The following is a 19,260-nucleotide window of genomic DNA, read 5'->3' on the forward strand; positions in this document are numbered from 1 at the left end:
ATAATAAACATTGAAAAAATTTTTTTTAAAAATGCACCTGGCTGGTTCAGTCAGTAGAGCGTGTGACTCTTGATCTCAGGGTCGTAAGTTCAAGCCACATGTTAGGCATGGAAACTACCATACAAAAAAAAAAAAAAAAAAGAACAAAAGAAACGCAAGATCTCAGGCCTGGCCATAGACCTTCATTAAAAAAAAAGAAAGAAAGAAATCATATGCATATGCTCCCATTGGGTTCTGTCTCTCAGGAGAACCCTGATCAATACACAGGTCAGTTATTCCAAAAACAAAAACAAAAATATAAGAGAATTGTATGGGAAATAATTCCAACTTCCAACAACACAAGGCTAAGAACTACAACAAATCTGAAGGTATTAAGTCTTTATTTTTCATCTTTTAGTATGCAGTTATTTGAATCGCTTCTCTACCAGTTGCTAAAATTACTCATTTAAGGAAAGAAAGTTAAGTCTGCTGCATCTATTTTCTTTTATTTTTTTTTTAATTTTTTTTTTTAGTGTTTATTTTTGAGATGGAGAGAGACAGAGAATGAATGGGGGAGGGTCAGAGAGAGAGGGAGACACAGAATCTGAAGCAGGCTCCAGGCTCTGAGCTGTCAGCACAGAGCCCGACATGGGGCTCGCACTCACAAACCGTGAGATCATGACCTGAGCCGAAGTCGGCCGCTTAACCGACTGAGCCACCCAGGTGCCCCAAGTCTGCTGCATCTAAATACAGAACCCACATAACCCTTTACCCTCTTTCCAACTCTTGGTATGAAAATATTTTAAATATTTATCATTTAGTTTTATATATGTATTTTAATATTTTATTATATTGCCTGCATCCTTCATGTTTATCTACTACTGTGTTTTCTTTCGTAGACAGCAATTTCATGAATCAGGGATTGACAAGTTATGGTCCATGGCCTGTTTTGTATGACCAAGCTAGGAATGGCTTTTACATTTTAAATGCTTTTTTTTTTTTTAAGTTTATTTATTTTCAAGAGAGAGGGTGGTGAAGGGACAGAGAAAAAAGAAGAGAGAGAATCCCAAGCAGGTTCCATACTGGCAGCTCGGAGCCCAGCTCGGGGCTTGAACCCACGAACTGCAAGATCATGACCTGAGCAGAAACCAAGAGTCGGTCACTTAACTGACTGAGCCACCCAGGCGTCCCCATTTTAAATGCTTTTTAACAAATCAAAAGAATAATGCTTTGTGACATGTGGAAATCATATGAAAGTCAAATTTCAGTGTCCATAAATATGTTTGTAGGAACACAGTCACATCTATTCATTTACATGTGATCTATGGCCACTTTTGCACTATGATGGGACATTAAGTAGCTTCAACAAAGACTATATGGACCTGCAAAGCCTAAAATATTTACAGTATAACTGTTTACAGGGAAAGTTTGCTGACCTCTGTCCTAGATAGCAAAAGGATGCTTGTTTTGTTTCTTTTGTGTATTAACTGGCCTTTCTTTTTTCTTTTTTTTTTTTTTTAGTGTTTATTTATTTATTCTGAAAGAGAAAGAGAGAGAGAGAGAGAGAGAGGTAGAGTATGAACAGGGGAGGGGCAGAGAGAGGGAGACAGAGAATCCGAAGCAGGTTCTATGCTGACAGCATAGAGCCCAATGCGGGGCTCCAATCCATGAGACGTGAGATCATGTCCTGAGCTGAAGTTGGATACTTAACTGACTAAGCCACCCAGGCACCCCCCCCCCCCACCTTTCTAATGAAGGTAATAATTCACATATGCCACTAGCATAGGTTTTGACTAAGTCACTCAAAAACTACCAGAGAGGAAAACGTTTTACTAAGCTATTTTATAGTCTTTACAAGTCTAGTTCACAGGGTGCGCATAATAAATGTTTATCATGGGGCGCCTGAGTGGCTCAGTCGGTTAAGTGAACGACTCTTGACTTCAGCTCAGGTTATGAGCTCATGGTCGTGGGATTGAGTCCCACATCGGGCTCTGCATGGAGCCTGCTCTCTCTCTCTCTCAAAAATAAATACATAAACATTTAAAAAATTTAAGTGTTTATCAGATAAATTAGTAAGTAAATAACTTGTGAATCTGATAGCCTGTGGCCTCAGCAAAGAGCTACAGAAAGACATACTTACGCCTGCTGCACATTTGCACAGAGCCCAAAGACACATCCTTCAAGAAGCAGTTCCATATCTGATATTACAGCTATTTCGCAACAGATTTATAGGACGTTAAAGTCAGGGGCGGGGGAGACATCCTGTTAACTGGAGACAGTATCATAAAATAATAGGTCTAGAGGGGCAACATTTCATACAGCTGCTGACTTTAAGCAGGACTGTGTTTGGATCATTCCCAAAAGATAAACTTGCTCTTTAATAATAATAATTATTATCCAGAGACACTTTATAACTTCTTGCAGTTAAATATTTCAGAATGTCACAACCAAACTCTTAAAAATTACTTCCTATTCTTCAGCCTAATTCTTCATGCTGTAACGTAAGCATATTTTCGAGGCCATTCATTCAATAACTTCATCAATAGCATTTGCCATGAAGTTTTACAGTTGTGTCTCCCTTTTCCTGGTCACCTTATTTCTCAGTTTGGGGGCAGTGCTTGGTATATTTTTATGTGTTGAAATGTTATCACCACTTCTGGCATTCCTGGTACTCATAATGATGGGGATCATTAAACTGTGGTAGTAAGAATATTAGATTTGGAGTCTAAAAATCAAATGTGAGGGGCGCCTGGGTGGATCAGTCAGCTAAGTGTCCGACTTCGGCTCAGGTCATGATCTCACAGTTCCGTGAGTTTGAGCCCCATGTCGGGCTCTGTGCTGACAGCTCAGAGCCTGGAGCCTGCTTTGGATTCTGTGTCTCCTTCTCTCTCTGTCCCACCCCTGCTTGTGCTCTGTCTCTGTCTTTCAAAAATGAAAAGACATTAAAAAAAAAAAATCAAATGTGAGTTCCGGCTTAGGATGCTGCCCACAGGGGTGCCTAGATGGCTCAGTTGGTTGAACATCCCACTCTTGATTTTGGCTTAGGTCATGATCCCAGGGTCCTGAAATTGGGCTCCACGTCAGGCTCTGCACTGAGCATGGAGCCCGCTTAAGATTCACTCTTTCTCGGGGTGCCTGGGTGGCTCAGTTGGTTAAGCATCCAACTTCGGCTGAAGTCATGCTCTCACACTTCACGAGTTTGAGCCCTACAGCAGGCTCTCTGCTGTCAGGACAGAGCGTGCTTTGGATTCTCTGTCCCCCTCACTCTCTGCCTCTCCCCTGCTCATGTTTTCTCTCTCTCTCTCTCTCTCTCTCTCAAAGAAAAAAAAAATTGCAAAAAAATTTTCTCTCTCTTTTCCCCGCTCACTCTCTCTTTCTCAAAAAAAAAAAAAAAAAAGCAAGAAAAAAAAAAGATATTGCCTACAATATAACAGATGCTTGGTGAATATTTGCTCTCTTTCGCCTTTGTCTCTGTGAAGCTGGATAATTTACAGAGTCTCTGTGAGCAGCAATTTTCTTATCTATGATATGGTAGATATGGAAATCATATGAGATGTTTTTTGAAACACTAAGCCTATGAAGCATTATATAAATTGCAAATTATTATAAGGAAATGAGAATTCAAAATATAAGAAAAACTGTGAGTGGCAGTACAAGTTCAAAGGTCAGAGACTCAACATTGGACATTGTCTTTTCCCAATCCACCACCAGATTTTGAACTCAGAGAGATCGTTTACTTGATAAACACAGACCTCAGGGTCCATACCGTAGGCCAGTTTCTCTTCATTTAGGTCAATGTGACCCTTCAGCAGTAACCCCTCAGTGAATTCTGAGGGTCCTGACTTGTGCTGAAATTTGCCTTGGAGGTTTTTCAGAACAAAGATTTTTCTTTAGTGTGCCTCATTAGAAGTAATAATGAATTGTCGATCAAATATTGCAAATTACTTTGCCTAATGGTGTAAAGAATATACATAGATTTTTTCTAAACAGGCTTTTTTTTTTTTTTTTTTTTTTTTTTTTCCAATCAGAGGTTAAGAGAGCAGCACAGCTCTGGCTGTTTTATACTAGAATGTGCAGACTGAGGGGGAAAGCTCATTTAAATACATATTGATTATTTCAATTCTCAGGAAAAAAAATTGGTTTTAACTATTGTAAATACACATCTATCTATCCATCTACCTATTTATTTATTTTAAAGATTTTATTTATTTCTAAGTAATCTCTACCACCAACGTGGGGCTCGAACTCACAGCCCTGAGATCAAGAGTCACACACTCTTCCGACTGAGCCAGCCAGGTGCCCCTATAAATATACTTTCGTGATTCCTTTTCATAAAGGGGCCCATGGTTTTGTTCTAAAAGTAAACCTGACACTTCGTTTTGTTTCTATTTCTCTTGCGTCTGAGGGCAATATTTTGGCTGCTCAGCAAGGTCATTACCCAGTTTGCTTTGGTAACATGAAAGCAGCCATAGATGATATGGAAATTTGGGCAGGACTGTGATCCCATGAAACTTTGCTTAAACAAATGACCAGTCTATAAGCTCTAGTTTTCTGACTCCTCTTCGATACAAATAAGTAAAGACCACCAGAAACAGCTCACTTTTACCCAGAAGAGTAGCAGTACTGAGTAGCAGTAGGAGTACTGTCCCTGGGCTGTATCAGATCTCCAGCTTTCTGTCATAATGTAATCCCCAGGAAATCTGATAGCCTGCCATCACATAGGACTTTATACTGGCCCTCCACATTAGTGACGTAAAGATTGGAACAAATGAGGATTGCAAGTACGCTTTATGATTCTTTTGTTTTTAAGTTTGTTTATTTTGGAGAGAGAGGGAGAGAGAGGGCAGGGTGGGGAGCAGAGGGAGAGAGAGAGAGAGAGAGAGAGAGAGAGAGAGAGAGAATCCATGCAGGTTCCATGTTGTCAGCATGGAGCCTGACACAGGGGCTCAAACTCATAGACCAAACCAAGAGATCATGACCTGAGCAGAAATCAAGAGTCAGACACTTAACCAAATGGGCCACCCTGGCACCCTCGCTTTATGATTTTTTTAAGGCATGTTCTTAAGGCATAAGAAGAAAAGCTCCCAAGAAGTTCAGGGCTTGCCAATTTGGTCAACTGCTTAGGAATCCAATGGCTTAAGGCCTGTCAAGTTACCGGCTGGAAAGGTTAAATTTCTATAACTTGCATCCCCTACTGCTAAGAAACAATTCCTGTCTCATCCTGTGTACAGTCTCAGAAAATTACCTGACTACCGTGGAGGGTAATGAATCCAATATTATTTGTTGGTACTTAGTACCATTTCCATTCCCTTTATACTCTCCCTTTCAACAGAGGAGCTGGATGAATGAGGACTACATTTCCCACAGCCCCTTGCCGGAAGGGTTCCCAGGACAGTTTAGATTGGGCCAATGAGATGTACACATGCGTGAGTTACAAGGTGTGAAGGGTTATAAGTTATAAGGCAGAAGAGAAGTAGAAGCCATTCCTCTTTCTCCTGCAGTGGTGGTGGAAATGTGAGCCTAAGATAGGACTTTTTGCAGGCACTTCCTGTGGTGTCTAAATGGGGTGTCTCTCAATTGGATTTGGGGGCCCCCAAATGTGGGGGGACGATTGCGTGGAAGCTGGATGCACAGGAGGTGAAAGAATTCACCTGAGGCAGATCAAAGGAAGTAGAAGTTTACCGAATACACTGCAAGGGCGCCTCGGGCAGGACTGCAGAGGAGAGGCTATGCACTACGAGAGAGTTTAGGGAGGGTGCTGTTTTTAAAGCAGGAAGATGAGGAGGTAAGGCCAGGTATGGAATCTCCCTTTTTTGGTAACTGTGCCTGGTTGTAAGCAGCCCTTTAGTCAGGTAGGGTCTATAGATATTTTAAGGTGTATTCCGCCTGGGGTTTGCTGTACATTTCCATTGCTCAAGGCTGTTTGCCTAAGGGGGCCTCTGCATTTCCCTTCCTGCTTTTCAGCCCAGGGCTGCAAGGCAACCATGATCACTGATTGCCATCTCTTGCATTTTTCTGATTTGTGCATGAAAGCAAGAAGTTTCAGATTCAGTTTTAGTAAATCTGGCAGCTGGGGGCAGCTGCCTAACTTTCACTCATTAAGCCCTTTCGAAAGTTTAAAGTACCTGTTTCTCCGCATTAAATGCCTTTAGTGTTAAATATTTACATTGGTTTCTACTTTCTTCTTTTTAAAAAAAATTTTTTTTAACGTTTATTTATTTTTGAGAGACACACAGAGACAGAGCATGTGCAGGAGAGCGGCAGAGAGAGACACATGCACAGAATCCAAAGCAGACTCCAGGCTGAGCTGTCAGCAGAGCCTGACACGGGGTTCAAACCCACAAACCCCGAGATCATGACCTGAGACGAAGCTGTACGCTTAACCGACTGAGCCACCAGGCGCCCCAGTTTTTGCTTCCTTGACTGACCTTTGACTGCATACAGAAACAGGACCTAATTCATTTTTGCAGTTTCTATAATGCTCAACAAAATCCGTTGATGAAGTGCCACAGGATGACTGAGTAGATCCATTGCGCACATATTCTAATAATTTTGTCATGAAGCCCTTTGCGGCAACATTGTATTTGTTATAATCGCGTGGATCATTACTGTTTGTGTCTAAATCTCAAGCAAATGAGTCTTCCTAAGGGATTAGTAGAGCGTATTATCACTCCCTGCCATCTGTCTGTCTGATAGGAAGAAATAAACAAGATATTAGTTGAGATAAACAGTTTTTTGCTGGTTTAATATCATATACAATTTGATCCTGTGTTCTGGGGCTACTTGGGCACCATCTCTTAGTAAATAACTTCAAGAGCACAGGTAATAGTAAAACGTAAAATAATCAGAAAGTGGTATGCTTTGATTACTTGTTATCCTGGTGGTTTTTTTTTTGTTTTTTTTTCAACAGCTTACTGACATATAATTCACATACCATACAATTCATCCATTTAAGGTGCACAGTTCAATGGTTTCTTTGTATAGTTACAGAGTTGTGCAACCATCACCACAATCTAATTTTAGAACATTTTCAACATTTCAAAAAGAAACTCTGGGACACTGAGTCCCATGGGATTAATGAAATTAAGACCAATGGGAAATTTAAAGCTTGTTTTTCAAAGACCTGTGTCTCCCTAATCAGCTATTGTTTCTTTTCAGACCCTGCTAAACAGACCACTAGCCATCTCCACAGTGGCCTGGACTGACACAAATGAAGGTCAGTGATAGGGTTCTGGCCCATGAACAAGCATTCCTTACCTGAGATAATGAGCCCAAGACCCCATCCAGTTTGTACCAGCTCTCAGAGCACGCCCACAGCCCCTCCCCTTGTCCTGCACATGACCTCCTGCTGTCAGATGCGAAAATTTGCCTTACTTTAATGTTAAGTCTCCACCCTAAAATGAACACGGGATGTGTGTTACATATATGTTTGTTCAATGCACTTGCTCTATCTTTCCTCATCAACAGTTATACATTTTCCTGCCCTTTTCTTCAATATGTATATAATCTCAACCCAACCCCTATGATTATAAAAGCTTATTCTAATCTCAGTTGGATGAGACAGATTTGGGCCACCTTTCTGTCTCATTTGGCTGCCGCTTGAATAACCCTTTCTCTTGCTTCATACTCAATGTCTCAGTGATTGGCTTTGCTGCGTGTCCTTGGGCTCAGTTACACCTGTGACTATTCCAGTCATCTCCCCCTCCCCTGCAGCCCTGGGAAACCACAAATCTACTTTCTGTTTCCATGGACATGCCTATTCTGGACATTCCTAATTTCTTCCCGTCCACACCAATATTTGTTATTGTCTTTTTGATTAGAGCCATCCTAGTGGGTATGAAGTACTTCATTGTGATTTTGATTTGCATTTCCTTAATGGCTAATGATGTCGAGGATCTTTTCATGTGCTTTTTGGCCATTTGGACATCTTTGGTAAAATATTCAAATCGTTAATGAGTCTTTTAATTTGGTTATTTTTTTAAAAAGTATTATTGAGTTAAAGGAGTTTAAAAAAATGTATTCTACATAGAAATCTCTAACCAGATATATGATTTGCAAATATTTTGTCCCATTGGATGGACTGTACTTTCACTTTCTTAGTAGTGTCCTTTGAAGCATGAAACTTTTAAATTTTGATGCAGTCCAGTTTAACTACTTTTTAATTTTTGTCATTTGTGCTTCTGGTATCATATTTAAGAAACAATTGCTGGGGCTCCTGGGTGGCTCAGTCGGTTGAGCATCCGACTTCGGCTCAGGTCATGATCTCATGGTTCGTGGGTTAGAGCCCTGCGTCGGTCTCTGTGCTGAGTGCTTAGAGCCTGGAGCCTGCTTTGGATTGTGCCCCCCCCCCTCTCTGCCCCTCCCCTTCTCGTGCTCTGTCTCTCTGTCTCTCAAAAGTGAATAAACATTAAAACTTTTTTTTTAAAAAAAGAAAGAATTGCTAACTCAAGACAAAAAGATTGATTCCTATGTTTTCTCCTAAGAACTTTGTATTTACCATCATTTTTAATGTAATTTAACTATAAGTTTCTATAATTTAATTTTTAAAATATTTATTTATTTATTTTGAGAGAAAGAGAGTGAGCATGAGCAGCAAAGGGGCAGAGAAAGAGGCAGACAGACGATCCCAAGTATGCTTCACATTCAGCGCAGAACCCGATGTGGGGCTCAGCCTCACAACTGTGAGATCATGACCTGAGCCAAAATCAAGAGTCGGACTTTTAACTGACTGAACCCCTAGGCACCACTCCATAATTTAATTTTTAATCACAGCTGGTCTTATTCACCAGGTCTCAGTTCTAGAAGTTTCACTGGCTCTTGCAATCTGGTTTGAACCAGCTCTAGTACACCATTGATACCAAGAATGTACAGGGCTGGGTGGACCTAGAATAAAAACAAGCTAAAACTCTGACATCAGGACCAATAGGGGAAAGAAGCCACTGGTCACTCACCCAGGAAGGCACTGGGCAGGGGTGCCCAGGGGAATCTAACCTCACTCTGAAATTTGGTCTTTCTAATGGCCAGTAGAAAACTAATCTAAGGTTAATTCCATGAGGGTCTCAGGTATGGTTCCAGGAACACCAGTAAGAACGGTATTCCTTTGGACTGAATCAGAAGATAAGTTGGGGGACTGGTGGTGGCAGCATTAGATTGGCTTTTATTCTATACCACTTGAGATATTAGGGCATAGGGAAATGGGTTCCAACTTAGAGAAAGAGCACCGGTAGGAGATAAACACGGTAGTGGCTCAAGTCATTAGATGCAACTCAGAGAAAGCTCCCATAGTCTGTCATTGGACAGATCACCAGGCTATACAGCGTGTGAAAGCAAAGCCAAATGATACTAAATACTCTGGACTAGACCGATTGACTGGTAAAGAATATTAAAACTTGAAAGAGACACTGAGAATACCAGATTTCAGAGTTAACAAGAACACAGGATTGAAGGATATCGGGTTCTGATAGAATATCATTTGAGACACTCTGAACGACTCTCTCCTCAGAACACCTTCTCCTTGATCCCTGCTGCCAAAAACAACTAGAAATACTGGATAAACTATGTAAAAATATTTGTAAATGTTTCATGGAATTCATAAAACAGTCAGGGATCTAAGGAAAAAAACAAACAAACAAACAAACAAAAGAAGAAGGAAAAGAGTCCTGAAAGGTATGTGATCTGTAAAGCTGATTTTCACCCTAATGATCAACCTAAGGGACTTATGAGTGTACATTTTGCAAATTACATGGTATGCAGAGGACAGCAGATACTGTCAAGGAGCTATGCAAAATCATTGCACAGATCTGAGATTCTAACAAACAACACTACCAGTGTTAAGTAAGAATGAGTAAGAAATACAACTATCTGGGACACCTGAGTAACTCAGTCAGTTGAGTGGTCAACTCTTGATTTTGGCTCAGGTCCTGACATTGCAGCTGTGGGACTGAGCCCAACATGGGACTCTGTGCTGGGTGTCAAGCCTGCTTGGGATTCTTTCTCTCTCTCTCTCTCTCTCTCTCTCTCTCTCTCTCTCTGCCCCGCTCCTCTCTCTCTCTCTCTCAAAATTAGTAAACATTAAAATTTTTTTTTAAAAAGAATACCTCTACCTTAAAGAAGAAGATCTTGCAAAATTATCTGTCTCAACCTTTGCCCTGGTAGAATGGGGAAAAAAATTCCCTGAGACGTTGTAACCTTAAGCAAATCCATATGTGGGTTTGAAGCCATATTCAAGCTACCAGTGTGTGGGGTTGCCAGATCTACCAAATAAAAATAGAAGATGGCCAGTTAAACTTGAATTTCAAGTAACCAATGAATAATTTTTTACTACAAGCATGTCCCAAATATTGCACTGAAAAAAGAGTGCGTAGAAATGAATGGTGGTGGGCCTTGAATGCATACTGAACTTGTCCTTAATTTGGTAGGTAATCTTAACTGTATGAGAGGCCTGCCTCAAATGCTCATCACAGGTAGCAATCTGGCTTTCAAAGTCCAAGCTCTTAAACCATTCCACTATGCCACCTATGGACCATGATGCCTATGTATGAGACCCAGTGATTTTTTGGCAAAATATTAGGCACTTGATAAATTTTTGACTATTAGAAAAATTTCAGCATTGCTGAAGATTTCTGAGGTGCAACTGTAGAAGCACCTGGCTGGCTGGAGCATGTGACTCTTTATCTCAGAGGGTCTTGAGTTCAAGCCCCATTTGGGAGTAGAATTTACTTTAACCAAGAGGTGGGGGTGGGGGGCTGGGATGGAAAAGAAGTGCAATGTAAACACTTAGGAAGTACAAGTGAAGAGTAAACCCAATATAGTGAGGGCTTTTGGGGAGCAGATACCTTGCCTTTACACTTTGTTTTTAAAACCCTGTAGAACAATGTGATATACTACTAAGAAAAGTCATAAAAATCAAACAAGTTTTTCTTGGTAAATTTATTTTTGATGTATGTATCGAGAAAATAATACAAATGAAAGGGGAATAAAAAACTGCAAGGATATTTGTAAGTGCATTCTACTAGAAGCCAACATTGTCAAAATGATCAAGATTTAGGGACTAGTCAAATAAATGATGGCAGAATACAACAAAGCATCATAATATAGTGCAAATTAGGCTACATATAAAAAATACCTATTTGAAATAGATTTTGGAAAATATATTAGAGGAAAAGGTGGCATAAACTATTATATATTGTTTAGTTACATGTAGAAATTGTGTCTAGAAAATGTATTGTGTTACCACAATGTGATAAAGATTGAAAGTGTCAGAAGACCTTGGGTATTGACACCTTGTGATGAGGGGAGTTTTGCATTTTTGCTGATTATAGTTATTTTGTCTTTCTTTCTTTAAAAAAATTTTTTTAATGTTTATTTATTTTTGAGAGAGAGAGACAGATCACAAGTGGGGGAGGAGCAGAGAGAGAGGGAGACACAGAATCTGAAACAGGCTCCAGGCTCTGAGCTGTCAGCACAGAGCCCGACGCAGGGCTTGAACTCATAAACTGTGAGATCATGACCTGAGCCGAAGCCAGACGCTCAACGGACTGAGCCACCCAGGCGCCCCATGTGTTTCTTTTATTACATAGCCAGGCCAACAGAAATGAAAAGATATTTTTTGATTTGAAAACACTCAATATTTAAGCAAAGAGCGGTTAGGTAGTGAATATATTCATATAGATGACTATCACTAAGGAAATCTTTTACATAGTAAAGGAGAATAGATTCAAGTTTCCTCCATCTCTGATTCTATTTCTTTCTAGGACTTTTGAACTTTTTCTATTTTTCTCCCTCTCGTTAAATCATCTAATGCATACATGATTCAAAGAAAACCACATAATATAATCGTCAATTATATTCTGATGGGCAAATAAGAGTAGTCTTGCCAGTGTCATCTTGTGCAATATTGTTTTAAATATCAATTTCACAACTAAAAATGGGGAATACTTATGCCAAGCAAGCAATGAGGTTACTAAATTTGGAAAGGTGTGAAATCTTTCATTAATATCCCATTAATCTAGTCTGTTACATTTCCCCCCCCGAAAAAGAATTGTAACACACAGTTAAAATGGACAATGAGAAATTTAAATATAAACTACACCAACACTTTCTAGCACACTAAGAGGACAATGAAACCAACAAATAGTAAAAAACAGCCCTGGTAGGAGGGCACCTGTTCGGATGAGCACTGGGTGTTGTATGGAAACCAATTTGACACTAAATTATATTTAATATAAAAACAAAAAACAAAAAACAAAAAAAGCCCTTGTGACTCACAAAGCGAAATTTGACACAGCTTGTTTCATTATTCAGCAAATCTTACCAGAAAGTAACAATAACAAATCGTTGATGCACAATGGTCTATTGGAAAGTAGATAGTTTACATGATGTATATGATACAAAAAATAGCTAAGAAAGCATGTGGTTTTGAGCTAAATCGTATAGGATAAACTATCAACTGAGAAACAAATCCCCAGCACTAATCAAATTCAGGAAGCCTAATTAGAGCTGTTAAGCCTAATCTCTCAATTTGGCATGTGACCAAATGTGGTCAGAAGCACTAACTGCTTTAGTGCATAAAAAGAGATCATCTCAAGACCAACAATATAAGAACATTATTATCTCTAAATAATGATACAAACTAGCATATTCCTCATAATAAGTAAATGATCCCCTTTTGTTTGAAGAAAAAGAATCATGTTCTTGATGAATATATTCTTAGTGATTGTCTTATTTTTACCCAGAAAGGAAGAAATGTAGTAAGTATGTAATAATTCAAGAAGCTGATGAAATATATTAAAAAAAATTCAGATTATAATCACAAAGATGATGAAAGTGTTCCATCCACTCTCCCTGGATGTTCTCAAACAAACCCATAGTTTCAATGAACGCTTGTACATCTATAAAACTTCTAAATCACCAGGGTTCTTCCTTCAGTGTCTTCTCCTTCCAGCAAATGAGTCCACCACCTATTTCCATCAAGAAAACTGACATCTTTAGAGAGCAGCTCCCTTAAACAGCCCCATCCAAAAATGTAACAGAATTCATCTATCCTACTAATCCCTCCTACTCTTCTTACCTAAGATCAACACCTTCATCATGTTCTGACGTTATACCCCCAATATTACTCCACCAGTTTTTCTCCTTTACTTCTCTACTAATTCATTTCCATAGGCATTTTTTTTTTAATATTCTATTTTTAAGTAATCTCTACACCCAACGTGGGGCCCGAACTCACAACCCTAAGATCAAGAATTGCATGTTCTACTGACTGAGTTCCGCGGACATTTAAATGGAACCCAGTTGGGGCGCCTGGGTGGCTCAGTCGGTTAAGCGGCCGACTTCAGCTCAGGTCACGATCTCGCAGTCCGTGAGTTTGAGCCCCGTGTCGGGCTCTGGGTTGATGGCTCAGAGCCTGGAGCCTGCTTCCGATTCTGTGTCTCCCTCTCTCTCTGCCCCTCCCCCGTTCACGCTCTGTCTCTGTCTCAAAAATAAATAAACGTTTAAAAAAAAAAATTTTAAATGGAACCCAGTTGAATGGCACTCCCACCCCTCAAGAGCTACTGAAACTGCTCAAATTCACCAGAAGTCCAACCACCCATGCACCATTGCTGCAAATTCTTAGGTGCTTACATCCATAGGACCCTCCCAGCTGCTAACCACAGGAGTTCTTGCATGCTCTATGTTCCTCAGTCTTTTCTTTGGTTTTCACAGCAAAATCACTCACACCTAAAATTGGTGAATTTAATTACTGCCTTTATTCAAGATGCCCGAGGAATGAGGAGAAGGGTAACATTACCCAGTGCACACTTCCTGCACCTTGCTTGCTCAACTTGTCCCTCTCTCACTTCTCATCCTCTTCATTCTGTACCGCTCTGGGAACACCAATCTCACACTACTTCTAATGCGCCAACCAATCAATTTTCTCTTTCTCCACATTATTGTTTGCTAAGTTTTGCCATTGATTGTCTTGCAATTTCTTAAATCTAGCACTCTCATTTCATTTCTGGGCCAACACCTTAGTTTAGGTTTCTGTCCCTCATGCTTTGATGACTAAAGTATCCCAGTGAACTAACTAGACTCAGGGCTTTGACTCTCTGCCTTCTTCAATAAATCCTGCACAGACCCGAAAGATGTGTCTTTCTAAAGCCATCCTTTATCATGTCAATTCCAAGGTCAGAGATCTTTAGCAAATCCTAATTCTTATATAATAAAAGTCCCAATTGCTTATCCTGGCATTTAAGACCTTCTACAATCTGGTCCCAGCCTAATTTTCCAGCCTTATCTCCCAGTCCTCTGCCACTTGAACCAGTCGAACTGGTAGACCCTCTTTTGTGTCTACTTGCCTTCCAGCTTGGAATGTGTTACCCCCATGCTCCAGCTTTCTTCATCCACTCATTTTCAGTGATTTCTTAAATAAATGTTATACTCAAACATATTACCTCCTCTGCTAAGCCTTCCTTGGCTCTCTCAGCCCATGGAAACCTTTATCCTTTGGTCACATTATCTCATTTCTCTTGATCTGTTTTAGGGTGAAAATTGTCTCTGTTAGGGACTGAGGGGTTTCCTGGGACATGGGACTTTCAGTGCTAAAACTGAACAGTTCTGGGCTAACCGGGACAGTTGGTCACTCTACCTGTAATGCAGGTGGTGAGGGTTCATGGGCAGGAAGGGAAGGCAGTGCCTTTTGTGGATACCTACTGTGGAAATTGATATTAGGGCTGTCCACAAAAAACTCAAGGGAAGGAAAAGGAAGGTGAATGAGGACACTTACTGGCCCTAAGGATACGCCAAATGGGGCAGAGACCTTCCGATAAACACATAGCCAAAGAGAGATCCGTTTCTGCAGTTCCTTGCATTATACATATGTATACACACACATAAATTAATTTATATATAAATTTAATATAAATAAATAAGTTAATTAATTTTGAAGGAATCAAGAAAAGCCAAAAAGAGCAAGGGTGAATACAAAGATACATTCCAAGTAAAGGAGTTTTAATAAGGAGCTAAGTGGGTGGCAAAAGTACAAATCTTAGAACTAAGAGGAGTATTTAGACAGGTACACAACCTCCTCTTCTTATTGTTACCTTGGAAACAGAATAGGAGCTATTCAGTACTAGGAGAAATAAATAAAACCCAAAAGTTAAGGTCAGACTTTCTGATGCTAAATTGAAATCCAAGGTGGGTTAGAAAGGTTTGCTAAAATGGCAACAGATCAGCCAGTCAGAGAATTGTGTCAGAGATTTGTAATATGCACTTTGGATCTGTTATAGAAGAATATTCAGATCTGTTATAGAAGAAAGCTGTTATAATTGTTTCTTTTGTTATAGAAGAAAAGAGGGAATGAATGAACTAAGATGCATTACATATAGATCAATAGTAAGTGAAGCAAGTACATGTTAAATGTAGATACATATTAAGAGGGATGGAAAGACCAAGAAGTATCTAATAATCATGACGCATTAGATGTACACGAGGCACTGTGGGCAGGAGTACTTGTCTCTGCCTCTTTCCAGTAGAGCAAGTATATGTCAGCAGCTTTAGGGAAACTTCCAAGTTTGGGCCCCCTTGTTTGAAGCTCAGTACTTATCCTTACAACACACATAAGCAGGGAGAGCTGCTGGCGCAGCAGACAGAGTCAGGATGAATGAGTATTGCATACTCCAGGACCCACATTTATATAAAGATTTAAAATTCAGCCATTGAAACAAAAGCAAGAAACAAAAAACAATAAATAAAATAAAATTCAGCCTTGAAATTACGGTATACAAGAATATTTAAGGATATGAGAAATTCGTCACAACATACTGCAAGGAAAAAAGTAGGTTACAAGGCCAGACACCACATCATTCTTTTTTTTATAAAGTATATACTATAGCACATGTGTGTGTGCACATGTGTGTATGTATGTCTGTTTCTAAGGAGATATACTTCTGCTTGATGTATTACAGATAATTTTGAATGTTATTCCGTGAGTTTTTCTGAATTTAAAAATTGTATAAAACAACACAGGTTACTTACATAAGTTAGAAATTAGAGATTTGAAGCCAGAAGTATTTAAAATAATTTAGAATATTGCATTTGAATATTTAATATTTTCAGACCTTTTAACTGTGTCTGGCTACTGAAATAAATCTATTATTAAATGGGTGCAGTGAGTTTTTTTAAGGTTTATTTATTTATTTAGAGAGAGAGAGAGAGAGCGAGAGAGAGCATGCACACACACAAGTGGGGGAGGGGCAGAGAGAGAAAGAGGGAGAGAAAAGAATCCCAAGCCGGCTCCATGCTTTTAGCACAGAGACTGACTTAGGGCTCAATCCCACCAACCATGAGATCATGACCTGAGCCGAAATCAAGAGTCAGATGCTTAACTGACTGAGCCACCCAGGTGCTCCAAAACAGTGATTTCTTAAATAAATGTTATACTCAGACGCTAATTTAAAGCATAAATGTTTTGGGGTGCCTGAATGACTTAGTTGGTTCGAGTTCAAGCCCTGGGTCAGGCTCTGTGCTGACAGTACAGAACCTGCTTGGGATTCTCTCTCCCTCTCTCTCTGCCCCTTCCCTGTTTGTGCATGCTCTCTCTCTCTCTCTCTTAAAATAAACAAATATACTGGTTTTTTTTTTTTTTTTAAAAAGCATACATATTTTATAGTTAAACACATATTTCTTGTCTAACAAAATAAAAGGTCATCCTGAGTTGCCTTGGGTGACCAAGGGTTCCAGTTGACTTTCACTGATACTTGACTATGTCTTTCTGAACTGCATGACTTCATTTTCCTTGATAACCATTTGTAGGTGTAGTTTATTGGGAGGACCAAAGAACCTTCTAGGACAAAAACCAAAACAGCAACAATGCATTGGGACAGGACCACAGCACAGAAGAGAATCGAGGGACCTGAAGAGGGAACTCACCATGTGGAATGGAGTTGGCTGCATGAATGAGTCAATTCACTAGTAGGCCCCAAGGGGTGGTCAGAGGGGGTGCTGGCACAGGAGTGTTGTTGCAGCTTAACCGGAATCTTTCCAATACAGTCATCTTGGCACTGTACGTTGTCCTCAGGTGAGAAAAAGACTGTGTGTGAATTGTTAAAAGATAAACTGAGGCAGATTCAATTTTTAACAATTATTTGAGCAAAAATTGATTTGAAGCTGGTAGCATCCAACCTAGCAGACAGAAAAGAGCTCTGGGGAGCTGTACAAAATAAAAGACTGTTATAGGCAGAAGGGAGGGGAAACAAGGAAGTTATACTAGGATCAAAAACTAGATGGACTATTGCAAGGTTACTTTCCTTTTGATGGTGGGGGTCTATCAGGCAGATTCCCTAACTAATGCTGATCAGGCAACTCCTGACTGACTGGTTTAAGGTTCCATTTCTAGGACAGTTGAAACTATTATAAGTCTTGGTATAAGGGCTTAGCATAAGTGACTCTGTTTGGGGCCTCCTATCTTGTTTTTCACAAAAGGAACATGCTATCTCAATGAATTCTCTAACTCTCAGAGGTCCAAGCAATCTTGTGTGTCCCCCTATCCGCTGTTAACAACCGAATAAATGTAAAGATCAAATTTACTTTATTCAATGATTCATGAATAGGGGCAGCATACCATCTAACAAATAAAAAGGAGCTCCGAAGACCTGAACAAAATGTGAAACTTTTATAGGCAAAAGGGGGCAGGGAAAAGGAAAGGGCAGACTGTTATCTTTCTTTGGGGGCTGGAAAGGGGCAACAGGTAGATTATCTCACTATAGCTGACCAGGAATTTCCAGATTTACTTGTTTAAGATTACGTTGCTGGGAAAAGTTGAAACTGTAATTAGGTGAGGTATCTATCAAGACCTGGTTTACTGACGTGAGACTTAGCATAAGTGACTCCATTTTGGATCTGTTGTCTCTGGCTGTCTCTCTCAACATCACCAAGCAGAATGTAATGCATGGGGGGAAGAATCAGTCTTCTCATTTGCAAGAGATTGTAACCATGAGGACTGTTACCATGTGGCCAGGTGAACCACCAATCAGCAAATGTCTGGTGAGGATAGAAGGCTTCCTGGAAAGGAGACTGAACCAGAAGGGCTCAGTGAGGCAAAGGCTGGGGAAGGATGGCAGCCTGGAAGATTCATTAGCGATGTCAGACACCATTTAGAACCCCAAAGGTATTTTGGAGGTATTTCATCAGGGGCTAGAGTTCTGCAGGGGCAGCAATTAACAGTCAGATGTTAATGTTAATGTCAGCTATTTTTTTAGCCTCAGGTTGGTGAAGCTTTAGAACATTATTACTTAGGGGGGTGCCTGGGTGTCTCAGTTGGTTAAGCGTCTGACTTCAGCCCAGGTCACGATCCCACACTTTGTGGGTTTGAGCCCCGTGTCAGGCTCTGTGCTGACAGTTTGGAGCCTGGAGCCTGCTTTGGATTGTGTGTCTCCCTCTCTCTCTGCCCCTCCTTTGCTTGCACTCTGTCTCCTGAAAATAAATATTAAACAAAATTTTTTTAAATAAAAAAGAACATTATTACTTATGACACTGTTTCTTTTTTATGAAACTTATTTGGGTGTGTTGTTTTCTTTTTTTCACAAATCTGACTGCTTAAGCGGATCTGATGCTTATAAAAGTTTCATTCAACAATACATTGAATAACCTCTATGCACTTGTAAATATAGACTTTGTCTCTGCCTTCAGGTGGTGACCAGGAAATGTTTGGTAAATAAGGGTTATTTAGTACGGTTCCTTATGCAGGTAAGAATTACTCTTCTCTCCTGGTATGACTCCCCCCTCTTCCTGAAAAGGGGAAAATCTTTACAAATGGAAATGTATGTCATCTTCACAAAGTGACACTTACCCTGCTTTTCATAGAAAGGGGGAAGGCAGAGTTCTTTCACTGCAGTTTCTCAATTGCCCCCAGTACCAAATCTTAATGTCAGAGTGACATATTTTGGGGTGGCATATTCTTATCCCCTTCAATAGCAGTGTGGATTGTTTTTTGTTTGTTTTTGCAGCTTTTAGTGTATAACTTATTGCAGATACTCGTGTTTCTTTCTCTGTTATTAGGTGATGAGCTGCTTAAAAAAAGATGTCTTATTCACCTGCACAACCTCAGGACAGGGGAATCCGTCAGGCCTCTCTAATCAGCCCATGATTGTTATGAGTCTGCAAATCAAATACTCAACTTGCTAGAATAATTTTAGAATGAGAGTAATGAGCTTTATTACTTTCTGTGTATGATCTTTATGTCAACTACTGTGGTTGTACCAAGGTCTTCTTTGCTTCCATTCCCATTCTAGGACGCATTTAAGA

General features: G+C 39.9%; 1 protein-coding gene across 5 annotated transcripts in view; it reads left to right on the forward strand.

Annotated features, from left to right (window-relative positions):
* The first annotated feature begins 5,584 nt into the window (after positions 1-5,584).
* AKAP7 (A-kinase anchoring protein 7) overlaps positions 5,585-19,260 on the forward strand; it is a 181,311-nt gene continuing 167,635 nt past the window's right edge. The window contains exons 1-2 of one of the 5 annotated variants that reach the window (XM_049654364.1): positions 5,585-5,764; positions 7,138-7,195. The gene's annotated coding sequence lies outside the window, so the exon portion shown is untranslated. Of the gene's footprint in view, positions 5,775-7,116; positions 7,196-19,260 lie in introns of those variants that run through there. The other 4 variants (XM_049654363.1, XM_049654367.1, XM_049654365.1 and 1 more) reach the window with 4 other exon arrangements.

The sequence above is a fragment of the Panthera uncia genome (genome assembly GCF_023721935.1).
Source record: "Panthera uncia isolate 11264 chromosome B2 unlocalized genomic scaffold, Puncia_PCG_1.0 HiC_scaffold_24, whole genome shotgun sequence".
NCBI classification, from domain to species: Eukaryota; Metazoa; Chordata; class Mammalia; order Carnivora; family Felidae; genus Panthera; species Panthera uncia.